Source organism: Apium graveolens, chromosome 11, assembly GCF_009905375.1.
Source record: "Apium graveolens cultivar Ventura chromosome 11, ASM990537v1, whole genome shotgun sequence".
In the NCBI taxonomy this organism is placed as follows: Eukaryota; Viridiplantae; Streptophyta; class Magnoliopsida; order Apiales; family Apiaceae; genus Apium; species Apium graveolens.
Genome location: NC_133657.1, coordinates 32,949,979 through 32,962,469, shown reverse-complemented (window position 1 = coordinate 32,962,469; position 12,491 = coordinate 32,949,979).

The following is a 12,491-nucleotide window of genomic DNA, read 5'->3' as shown; positions in this document are numbered from 1 at the left end:
CGGTATATTGCACGCCTAAAACGGAGTTACGAAATTCCCAGAAAATCAATTTTAATGTAAACAGTCGGGCTGTAACGCATTACAGGAACGCGTTACAAGCCCTGTAACGCATTCCGGTGATGCGTTACAACCCTTTTAACCAATTAAAAGGTGTAACGCATTCCGTGATTGCGCCACCGGTGTGTAACGCATTCCCGGAATGCGTGACACCCCTATTTTTTTATTATTTTTTTGTTTTTCTGCAGCAACCGTCATGGAATTCCGTGCGTGACAGTTCTGACAGCCGTACCTGTTCTGTGTCTTCTTCTTCCCCGTACAGCAGCAAACAGACAGCCAACAGAAGCACTTATATATATACTTACAATTTATATATATACATATGTGATTATTTAATTACGAATTTTAATTACAAGAACTTCAAAAATTCATAATAAAAAATCTATACATCATAAAATTATGAAAAAAATACCCAGACGATCTACAACACTTGTAGAACCCAGATCAACATTCAAAATTATTCTGAGAAACGATTTCTCATCAGACAAAATTAATCCATGATATAACTTGTAAAAATCATAATTAATTCATACAAGCACATAAAATTCTGAAATTTTTACCACAGATCTATATGCATACAACCTATGCTCTGATACCAATGTTGGATTTTAATCGCAGCGGGCATGGAAAAACACTTTTTACACATATAAAATCCAAATAATAGCATATAAATCGTGGTAAAAACATAGGGGATCGAATCTAACCTTTAAAATAATTCGGAGACAACGATCAGAGATCCTTAGAAGTTGCTCCTCAAGTGTGAAGCACTCCACCGGTATTCACCAAGAAAACGATGTTAAGGAGGAGGAAGGAGGTGGAGAGAATTGGGTTTTTCCAAACTTTTTTTGGGTTTTTAGGTTCTTGGGTTCGAATAAAAATAGGGTCTATAATAGTGTATTTATAGGCAAAATTTTCAGCTGAAATTTTCCCATAAATATTATTATTATTATCCCATTTATTATTCTCATTAATAATTAAAACACTTTTTAATTATTAATCCTTTTTCTAAACACTTTAGAAATAATTCTCTCTCTTGATTTAATTTCCAAAAATTAAATCCTTAATTAATAATATTAAGAACTTTTCTTAATTAATTTATAATCAATTAAATCTCATTTAATCAATTATTAAATTTGCCAATTAATTATTTATTTCACAAATAAATAATTATTAGCCATTATTAATTAATTCCTCCACCATTAAATCATTCTCTTTTTATGGTGTGACCCTGTAGGTTCAATATTAAGCCGGTAGTAGAAATAAATAATAATAAAACTATTTTATCATTATTTATATAAATTCTCTAATTTATTAAATATGATTAATTAATTAATCACATTTATTCTACATCGTGAGGGATACTTCTCAGCATATTGTGACTATCCGGATAATATGAATTCACTGCTTAGAATAGCAAGAACCTATTCAGTGAATAGTTACCGTACAATAAACTCCTTCTACCCTACAATGTCCCGATTAAATACAAGGCATGGATCTCGTGTCAAGCCTATCTAATTCAATCACTTGCTTACCATTTACTATGCGTAGTTCTATGCAAATTAGAAACTCCTTTCTAATTTCATTTACTCTGGCCAGAGATTCCTGAACTAGCATAAGTGGATCAGCCTTGAACATTCGCTTCCTTCACTGGAAGGGGTAGATCCTTTATTGATCATACACTATCTTCGTGTACAAATTCCTATACCCAGAAGAACCCTGATAATTGTCCCTGGAGACTAAGAACTAAACCAAAGCATAGTTCAGTGTACACAAGATGACTATGATGAGCTCAAGTCTAAGGATACTTGTACAACTATCACTATGTGAACAACTGCTGACACGTGAGTGAACTCCATCAGTTGTTCAGCTGTGCGAGTCATGTTCAGTGAACTTATTCCATAATAAGCACCTACATACTAGCTATAGTGTCACCACACAAATGTCTATGAGAACAGACATCCTTCATAATGAAGCAAGCATAGTATGTATCGATCTCTGCGGATTATTAATTACCAGTTAGTAATTCTACGACCAGGAACTATTTAAGTTTAGAGTTATCATCTTTTAGGTGTCACTATTATGATCTCATCATAATCCATAAAAAGCTTTACTCTAAACTATGGTATATCTTATTTAAACACTTAAATAGATAGAGCCTGTAATAAAAACAAAACAAGTCTTTTATTAATATCAATGAAATCAAAACAGATTACATAAAAGTTATTCCTAAATCCTAATACATGATTGGACTTAGGACATATTCCTTTCAAGTTGGTCGGGCTATCACACAAATTGTCTAGGAAAACTGATCGGGCATTCACACAAATTAATTAACCGGATCCGTAGAGACTAGCTAGGTCTCTGATTAACTAAGATGGACTAATGGGTGAAGATAGGGTGCGCAACCGAATTAGCCACTTACGCAACATTATCCAATATCTGATTCATTTTTTTCAGTTTCCAAAATCACTTTTACCTATCTCTTGTTAAAAACAATTTTGTCACAGCACACTATTCAAAACCTCTTTTTCATTTCGATCACATTTTAGAGATAGGTACTTTCAGAAGTTAGTTTTCCCCAAAACATATTTTAAACAACATTTTTCAAATACAGGGGATACATAACTTAAAATGTTTATGTTCCTGTACGAAAATAAAATAACAGTTTATTCATATACACTGAACCATAAGAGTATATTCAGGGGTACTTACCTTGTAGAGCTTTACAACTAACCCTGATTAACCTTGAACCGATTTGGACACTCGGCTTTATTGTCCAATTATTAGACTATCCTGAATCCGACTTCAATACTCAGGTCCTTTGATTGGAACCTTGCTAAGCTTGCCGACTGATCACTAGATTATCTTTAGTCCGACATCAACTCTCGGTTTTCTGACTAAAACCTATAGGAGTCAAAATACTCTATGTTACACGAACAGTTATGCTTGACGTATCCTCGCTACCAATTCTACCCAAACGATATCAAAACCCGACTCGTAATTATACATATTATTGAAATACACATAGCAATCAGGATTCGCGTACTCAATACTCGGTTCGATAATCTTTTTCAATAAATACCTATACCCGCTGTTCCGTAAAATACGGTTGTCAGATATTTTACAAAATATTTTGTCATAACACGCAAGTAATTTTCGAGAAATATTTATAATAATATAGTTGTATACGTTCAACTAGTAATCCCGATAATCACTGGATATGTTCCCGTATTCCCAAATTTAATTTCCAAAAATCGGGCAGCATCTCCTCTGTTTATCGGCGTACACGTTGAAACATAATCAACGTCATAATCCAATAATACAATCCAAACCAATCTCGCAATCACCGATTAAATCATTACGCAACCTAGCAATTACAAACGCAATCCAATTAATGACACGACTTTTTTTTAAAAATTAATTAATTATTTTAAAATTTTAGGACTCAGGTTAAAATCATCACCGTCCACTCGACGTGGCTCATCATCGACGACGGTAAAATTCGCGGGTTCCCGTTTATATCGGGCATCCTACGCGAATTTCCTCGATAAATAAATTTTTAATTTCACAAATATCGAATAGTTTCCATCAAGAATTAACTGAAAAAAATCAGAAATACACGAACCCCGTGGCCACACATACACGCGCGTCCGGAGAGGGAAAGAACCAGGGGAATACACGGCAAGGCAAAAACGGCGACATGCACGGAACAGGGAAAACAAAACAGACTCGTACCAACCAATCACATGTATACATATACATATAAGAATATATACATACACGGAATAACCATACACACACGCCAGTGATCTACAGAAAGTACAGGAACAACAAACGGAGAACCAGGGGAACAGAATGGGAAGGGAGGAGAGAAAAACGGGAGAGATCGCTTGAGAGAAAAAGGAAGAGAGTGATGGAGAGAACGATCGAAAGAGAGACTAGAGGGAGAGAGATGAACTGCGAGGGATTAGATTAAGGGAAAATTAAAAATTAGAACTAATTATACTTAGAAATGCAGCCATGTGTCCACAAAGAAAACACGTATCAAATTATATTGTCATTGCGAAACACATGTCCTGGATTCATTTCCCGGTTTCTGATTCGTTTTCCTTCAATTTAACGAATCAGCTGCGTGTGAGAATACATTAAAATATTAAAAAATACACACCAAAATTTCCAGAATATTAAAAAGTTAAAAAAAAAAAATTCAGAATTTAATATGTATTTCTTAAAATAACCACATACCCGCATTTAACGAATTAACGAATAAACGTGCGGGTGAATTTAATCCAATAAACTTCCGAAATAATTTTAAAATTCTCAAAATATTCCAAACTTAATAAAATATGAATTTCGTAATTTTTAAAGTATTCTAGAATTTGATACTAAATTTACACTTATATGTAATCAGAAAATCATTTAGAGCCAAATAATTGATGAAATATTGATTTCTAAATTTCATAATTCTGAAAAATAATATTGAAATTATAAAACCATATAAATAATTTTAGAGACAATTCAAATATTTATGAAAATAAATCTTCAATAAAATCACTTTTAAAAGTAAAAACAAACCAACTCGGCTCAATAATTAATTATACGAATAATTCTCGTACACCAATAACCTCACATAATTAATAATAAAGCAACACACAGCTGACAAAGCCAATACGCATTTTTATTTATTTAATAATTCTATAATTACACTTAAAATAATATGAAAATACGAGTCGTTATATCATTCCCCCTTAAAAAGATTCTGCCCTCAGAATCATAACTAATTAAACAAGTGAGGACATTTGTCAATCATATCTGACTCTAACTCCCAAGTAGACCCTTCTACTCGAGGATTCTTCCAAAGCATACTCACTATAGGAATAGACTTATTCCTAAGGTCTCGCTTTACGATCTAGAATCTAGATTGATTCATACACATTGTCTTGGTTCAAATCAAGGATATATTTTTTTCTCAATACTTCAAACAGTCCGATATATCTAGGACTCAATTTGCCTTCATGTTTGAACCTGTCCAATTCTTTTCGAGGTGACATTTCCAACAATATCAACATCCTTATTTCTCTATCCATATCTACTCAATACAAGTTTGTGCTCTTTCTTTGTTTATCACAAGCTGCTATTAACCTTATCTGGATCAATATCACCTAGTCCTAGGTTTGCTGAACTAATTCAGGACTATATAACTTCTTTTCTCCCACTTCATATCAATAAAGAGGGGTTCTATGCTTACGTCCATACAAGGCTTCGCAAGATGGCATTCCTATAATGGCATGGTAACAATGATTATAAGAAACTCAATCAATGGCAAATGATCGTTTCAGTTTCCTTTACAATTCAAAGCACATACTCTCAACATATCTTATATCGTCTGAATCATCTTCTCACTTTGACCATTCGTCTAAGGATGATAGGCAGTACTCATTTTCAACTTAGTTCCAAACATTCTTGGTTACCGAAAGTTCTGCTTCAATTCTGGTACATCTTAGTGTTTACTGGGTGGATAGAAAACTTGGAATTATAGGATTCTCGCAAAATTTCATTCTTCAGCTCGATTATATTTGGAATATATTCTCGAGAAAACCTAAACATACCTTTGTTATCCCTTTATGTACAATTTTTCTTCAGTCAAACCGTCTAATTCTTGGTTCATGACCTCCTCTTAGTACTTCTCAATTCCTTTTATCAATTCTGACTGAGGAGTGTTCCCATACAATAGCTCCTTATTACCTTCAGGCACTCGAACATAAATTTATAACTTCTCCCATTTCCTTGCTGATTCTTCAACAATCCTAATGATATTCAATCTTTCTTTTCTACTCAAGGCATCTGTCACTAAGTGGACCTTGCATGGGTGGTAATTAATAGAACAATCGCAGTCCTTAATCAATTTTGACCAGAATTCATACTTTGAAAACTTAGAATACAGTTGCTGCTTTTCAACCCTTCATAGAGAAATCTTCAGGTGTTCGACTGGGTTTTCCTTAGTCCTTGAATGGACGAGGATGTTATCAATAAATACAATTATACTTATTCAAGTACTCCTTATACATTATGTTCATTAAATCCTTATAGGTGACTGGTGCATTTGCTAATCCACATAACATCACCAGAATCTCGCAATGTCCATATCTTGTTCTAACTCAGTCTTTGGTACGACCTCAGGCTTGATCTTTAGTCAACCTTAGAGGAACAATACGCTCATTTCATTGTGTCACATAAGTAATCAATTCTAGGTAGGGGTTGCTTATTATTAATTGTCAACTTATTAAATCTCCGATAATCGATACATAAGTCTCATACTTTTATCCCTCCTCTACATAAACAACACTGGTGCACTTTACGAGGTACATTTGGTCTGATTATCCCCCATATCCAATAGCTCCTGCCGTTGCTTAACTAATTCCTCCAATCCCCATTGGCCCATACAATATGAAGTCTTTGACACTGGTTCGGCTCCAGGTACTGAGTCAGAAGAAGAATCAATCTCATGATCTGCTGGAAATCCTGGTAACTCGTCTAAAAAGATGTCCAGAAATTCCTTGGCTATTGGAATCTCATCCAGATTAGGTGCCTCTTTCTCAGTATCTACTATGTGGGCTACGTGAGCCTCACATCCTTGTTTAAACAATTTCTTTACCTTCAATATGGAGAGAAATTCTTAGAATCACATCGAACTCTCCTAGCTTGAAGGGTACTAGATCATCCTTAAAAGAATGCCCGTGGATTTCTAATTGACAGTTAAGACATAGTTGACTCATTAAAATTCTATCTGGATTTCCCACTTCTATGATTAAAGGCTCGACCAAGTCTTCTAACATCAAATCCATTTTATTCACACATTCCTTTAATATAGAAAACTTATTCTCTCCTGAATCAATTAAAACTTTAACAGGTACGGAGTTGAGAGAAAACGTACATGCGACTACGTTCGAGTCCTAGGCGCTGGATCTCTTGGTCGTTTTGAAGGTTATGGCCCTAACTATGTTGGATGTTGGTCCTTGGGATGTAGTACCTTGAGTAGCTGTTCCACAGCTCGTCATAATATGACCCTTATGACCACATTTGAAACATTGAACATCCTTTTTGCACGAACCACTGTGTCTCCTGCCACATGACTTACAATCCACTGCCAAATTGACTGACCGGGCTAGAGTGGAAACAACTGAAGTAGCACTAGGCCTAGCTTGGGAGAAACTCTGTCTCCTGAATCTTTTATTCCTGTTTCGGCCAAACCGTTTCTGAAACTTCTAGCTAGATTCTCCTTGATCCGCTTTGTCAATAACACCCTTAGACTTCCTCTTCTTATCACCCTTTTCCTTGACGCCCAATTTCAGATCATTTTCAATTACTAGGGCAGCTTGAACTATGGAAGGATATGTCTTGAGTTGCAACGCCATAACTCTACTGCGAAATTCGGGCATCAATTCTTGTTGAAACCTTCTTGCCTTTTGGGTCTCTGTACTTGCATATTCAGGAACTAATCGGGCCAATTCCGTAAACTTGACATCATACTCCAACACACTTCTTTCACCTTGTTTCAATTCTAGAAACTCGACTTCCGACTGATTCTGTAAACAATCTGGAAAATACTTCTCCAAGAACAATTCTGTAAATCTAGTTCAAGAAACCGAACCTTCTCTTTCCAACGCATGAGTGGATTCTCACCAATAATTTGCCTCACCCTTAAGAAAATAATTCCATAATCTGTCTTAAGAATGTCACTTACTTGAGTGAGGGTAAATGCCTTTTCCATTTCCTTAAGCCAATCACTGGCAATAACAGGATCCACTTTGCCCGTAAACTCCGGGGGCTTAACAGACTGAAAGGACTTAAAACTAGTAGTTTGGTTTGGCTCTCTTTGCTGATGTTGTTGCTGCTGAATCTGTTAGATTAACCGCTGCTGTTGTTTTTGCTGCTGGCGCAATAAATCTAGAATTTTGTTTATAGATGGACCCTCAGCAAAACTACTACTATTTTCTTTGGACTGGGTAGTTTTCTTGGGCAGCATTTTCCTGAAATATGGAAGTGGATTTATTCAAAAACATAACAAGGATATAAAAAAATATCACCATTTAAACGGTGCACCTATATCAGGAAAATGCTGCCCGATCCAAAATACCCATGTCCTTATCATCAGGATCCATTTATAAAAGATATCTAGATTAACAACAATTAAAACAATAGCAACAATGACAGTAGCAGAATCAATAACAGTGCAGGAAAACTGGATTATAAAGATACTAAAAAATATAGTATAGCTTCTCAATATAACATCAACTAATTAACGTCCCACAACTACTTAAGTGGAACACTAACTAATCCGATATACCCTACAACGGGGCTGGCTATCTCAGCCACCAACTACCAAGAGCATCTAGTAAACCGAGTCAAACTTAAAGAATTATGGGCTCTGCTGAGCCCGCCCGTCCGAGTTTCAACCAACCATTCTTCTAAAGGTGATTTCCTATCACCTGCAAGTGACTTGTCCACCACTGAGTTAGTTTTTCTAAAGCTGTACTCTTCGCCATTGGATCTTGAATCATCTATGCTATCTTTATTTCTAAAGTAGCAACCAAACATAAATTGTCTATTCCTCCTGATAGTCAGCTTTTGCTTACTTTCAATAACTAGGACTGTCTAACTACAAAGGTTACTAACGAATTCATTGCCATGAAATATCTAATGGAATCTCGAAATCAAGGAATCAATTATAAAGGGAAGAAAAGTGAAGAAGGTATAGATATGACTGAGAGCAACTATACAAGTACATAAGATGGCCAGTCTTAGTATCGTACAGTTTACAACACATAATTCGGTGGCGTCCCGCCAGACCCTTTGTCACACAAACAAATAGTCAGATCATATGCATTGTCTACCCCAATCAACTGATAGAATTACCGAGGAAAGAAACAATATTTAGATAAAAAATTCACAAATAGGAAGGGAAATCTGATTTATGATGAAATCAACAGAACCTTAAGTTGCTTAATTCGATCTTTGACTTTCTTACGGGAAAAACAAGCAACTTACTAAATGGTAAACAATTACTCTGGAAACACAATGCATTTCAAGAAAGGCATGTAAGGGTTCAAGATATAAACAACAGTATTGATCCCCATACACTATAAAACTTGGCTGTCATAGCAGCCTCCGACTACTGTCATCACATATTATCTAAACTCACCGAGGTCACACACTCGGTCCAGCAACATTACTTAACATGGAAGATGCGATAATTAGGAATAATATTGGTGCCTCTTCAGCCGACATATCAAGGGTTCGCTCAGAAACTGAGCTTCCACGATCAGACTCGCTTTCTCGAGAGGGAGAACTAAGAATATCTATCAGACATTACCAATAATACATATACACGAGGTAGACATACTAAAAGCTAGGGCAGTTCCATCCAATCCTCAATAGGCGTTAGGGTTATGCGTTCGAAACCCTCGACTGAACTCTAAGACTCGCTCCTCTGATTGAGTTGCTGACTCACACCTTTATATAACCTTTCTACACTCTTTTGACTCTACTCCTAAGCTAAATCAGGGACTCAAACCTGTAGCTCTAATACCAACTGTGACGACCTCAACCCCGGGGTCAGGAGTTGAGGTCATCAACAGCAACAATATCAAACATAACATAGTCCACTTCAATGTTAAAACATAAATACGACCCCTTTACCAAGATCTTTTACATGTTTAAGTATGACTTAGGTTATAATTATTATAAAACCAACTTATTACAACAATGCTGACAATAATATCTTAATACAGCAACTCAACAGACCATCTTTGATCTGACACAACTACCTCAGAGGAGCTTGGCACAGGAGGAACTGGAACTCTGTCTTGATTATGATGAAAAAGGGTCTCCTTAACATCTGCAATGAATATATACAAAACAGTCTGCAAGGGTGAGCAATCAATTGCTCAGCAGTACCACGATATGAATAACAAGTAAAACGATTTATAATAAAACAGTTATAGGAACAGAATTCATAACTTGTTAAAAAAACAAGTAAAACTGGATATCAATACTAGCATGCTCTGTAAAACAATATCATCGGTCGTATGCTGTGTATAAATACCAGAGTCCAATTTTAGCATAATATTTTCATTTCCAAAACCACTGTTCCATTACAGGAACCACAAAACCATATATCCCGTTACGGGGACCCTAAAACCATTTGTTCCGATACTGGAACCACAAACCATAATCAGATATATATTGGATGTTATCTAGGGACGGTTGATCAGGCCTCCACACAAGTTATCTAGGATAGTTGGTTGGGCTATCACATAAATTGTCTAGGAAAGCTGATCGGGTTTTCACACAAATTAATCGGATCCACAGAGACTAGCTAGGTCTCTAATTAACTATGCTCGACTAATCGGTGAAGATAGGGTGTGCAACCGAATTAGCCACTTACACAACATTATCCGATATCTGATTCGTTTTATCCAATTTCCAAAATTACTTTTTGTTGTGTATATGTTGTGTACTTGATGATTTCATTAACAAAACACCTTGGTAGATTTTACTTGGTGAAAAATGTAGCACTCGACGGATAAGGATTATAGTCCCGGCGGATAACTCAATATAGTCCCGACGGATGATGATTTATTATCCATCGAGTGAGCAGCTTATGTAACAATAAGTCTGTAGCACATTTCTGCATACACATTGTTTAGACTATGTAGTAGTACTCAAGTCATGTTGACTTTAACTAGATATGCAGAATAGGTTGATTAATTGTACATAGATGGTGTCTTGTAATTCTGCATAAATGAAATAAAGTAAAGTGCCAGATTGCTACGCGACGGATAAACAACAATGCCATTCGACGGATGATCAACAAGACAACCCGACGGATGATCATGAACTAGACGGATGATCATGAACCCGACGGATAAAGAATTCAAACATCTGTCGACAGTGACAACACAGTCACATGCGTTGAGTGTATGCAAATGGAATGTGGTAGCCTATTCAACTGGGTTTTAGAGAACAAAGAAGCATTGCTATTTCCATGTTATTATGAAGATATTCAAAGATGCTGGAATAGAGTAATGAAGTAGCATAATATTAGACTTGATAGTTTTGTTTTATTATCTTGTCTTATTGCTTTGTAATCTTGGTGATATGTAAACCAAGAAGTAGCAAATAGAACAACTAACTAAGCAACCAAGAGAGAAACTTTTTATAAGCTGTATTCTTAGCATTTCTCTACAATCTTAGTTGTTGATAATTTGTAAGCAGCTGTGACCTCATTGCTACATAGAGTTCTCTTGATATATTATATATCTCTGGTGGATACATTCAAATCCACCAAAAGTTTTTAAAGACTTGTATTTTTAATTACTTGTGTTTTGATTCATTTCAAGCTATTATTCTGCACTCTGCAAATCAATTCACACTGATATATATATTTAAGTTAGAACAATTTATTTGTGAAAAAGTTTGAAGAATTCCATTCAACCCCCCTTCTGTAATTCTTGTTGCATTGTTAAGGGACTAACACTTTTACCTCTCTCTTATTAAAAACAATTATATCACAGCTAGAGGTGGCCAAACGGGCGGTTTGACTCGGCACGATCGTGAACCGGCTCGCCAAAAATATGTATAAATCAGCTCGTGACGTGTTGGTTCAAAATTTGGCACAAACCGTATAGTAAAACGAGCCGAGCACGAATCCAGTTTTTATGAACCGGAACCGGGCCGTAACCGGCACGCCAACTCGTCACATGCACGGACCGGCCCGTTTGAACAGCATGAACCGCCTATCACATTCTATTACATAAAAAAAATTGTCTTATATTATCTTCATTCATTTTAGTTTGTACAACTACCTAACTTTTTTGTTTATTAAAATAATATATTAATATAAAATATAATACTTTGTTTTTGGTTTACGAACAAGTTCACCCTGCTCCTTTACACAGAAATCAGAGCTTCTTTGATTATCTGGTTATAGGTTAACTATTTTTTATGAATTAAAAACATGTAATTGTAGCTTATAAATAATTTTAAATTAACTTTTAAAATAGAAATCGTGTAACTATTTCAATTATTTATTTAAAATTTACAAATTAGATTCATTTAATGATATACCCTTTATTTTAAAAGTAATTTTTAATCTTTTATCAAAATTATTAGTTTTTCAAATTCGAAAAAATATTTTAACATAATTTTGAAAATCACAGTCATAATTTTTGTTTTCCAAATTCATTTGAATTTGCACAATTATGTAATAATTAGTTTGACAGTTTGACATATAAGTCACAACACTGAGGACATCTTTTTAACAAAAACAAACTTGCCTAATTCTGCTCATTCGGCACGGCTTGGCACGTGTCGGATATGGTCAATTGCGATGTTGCTATTTTCAGAGATGTTGGTATAATTTGGATTCCTCG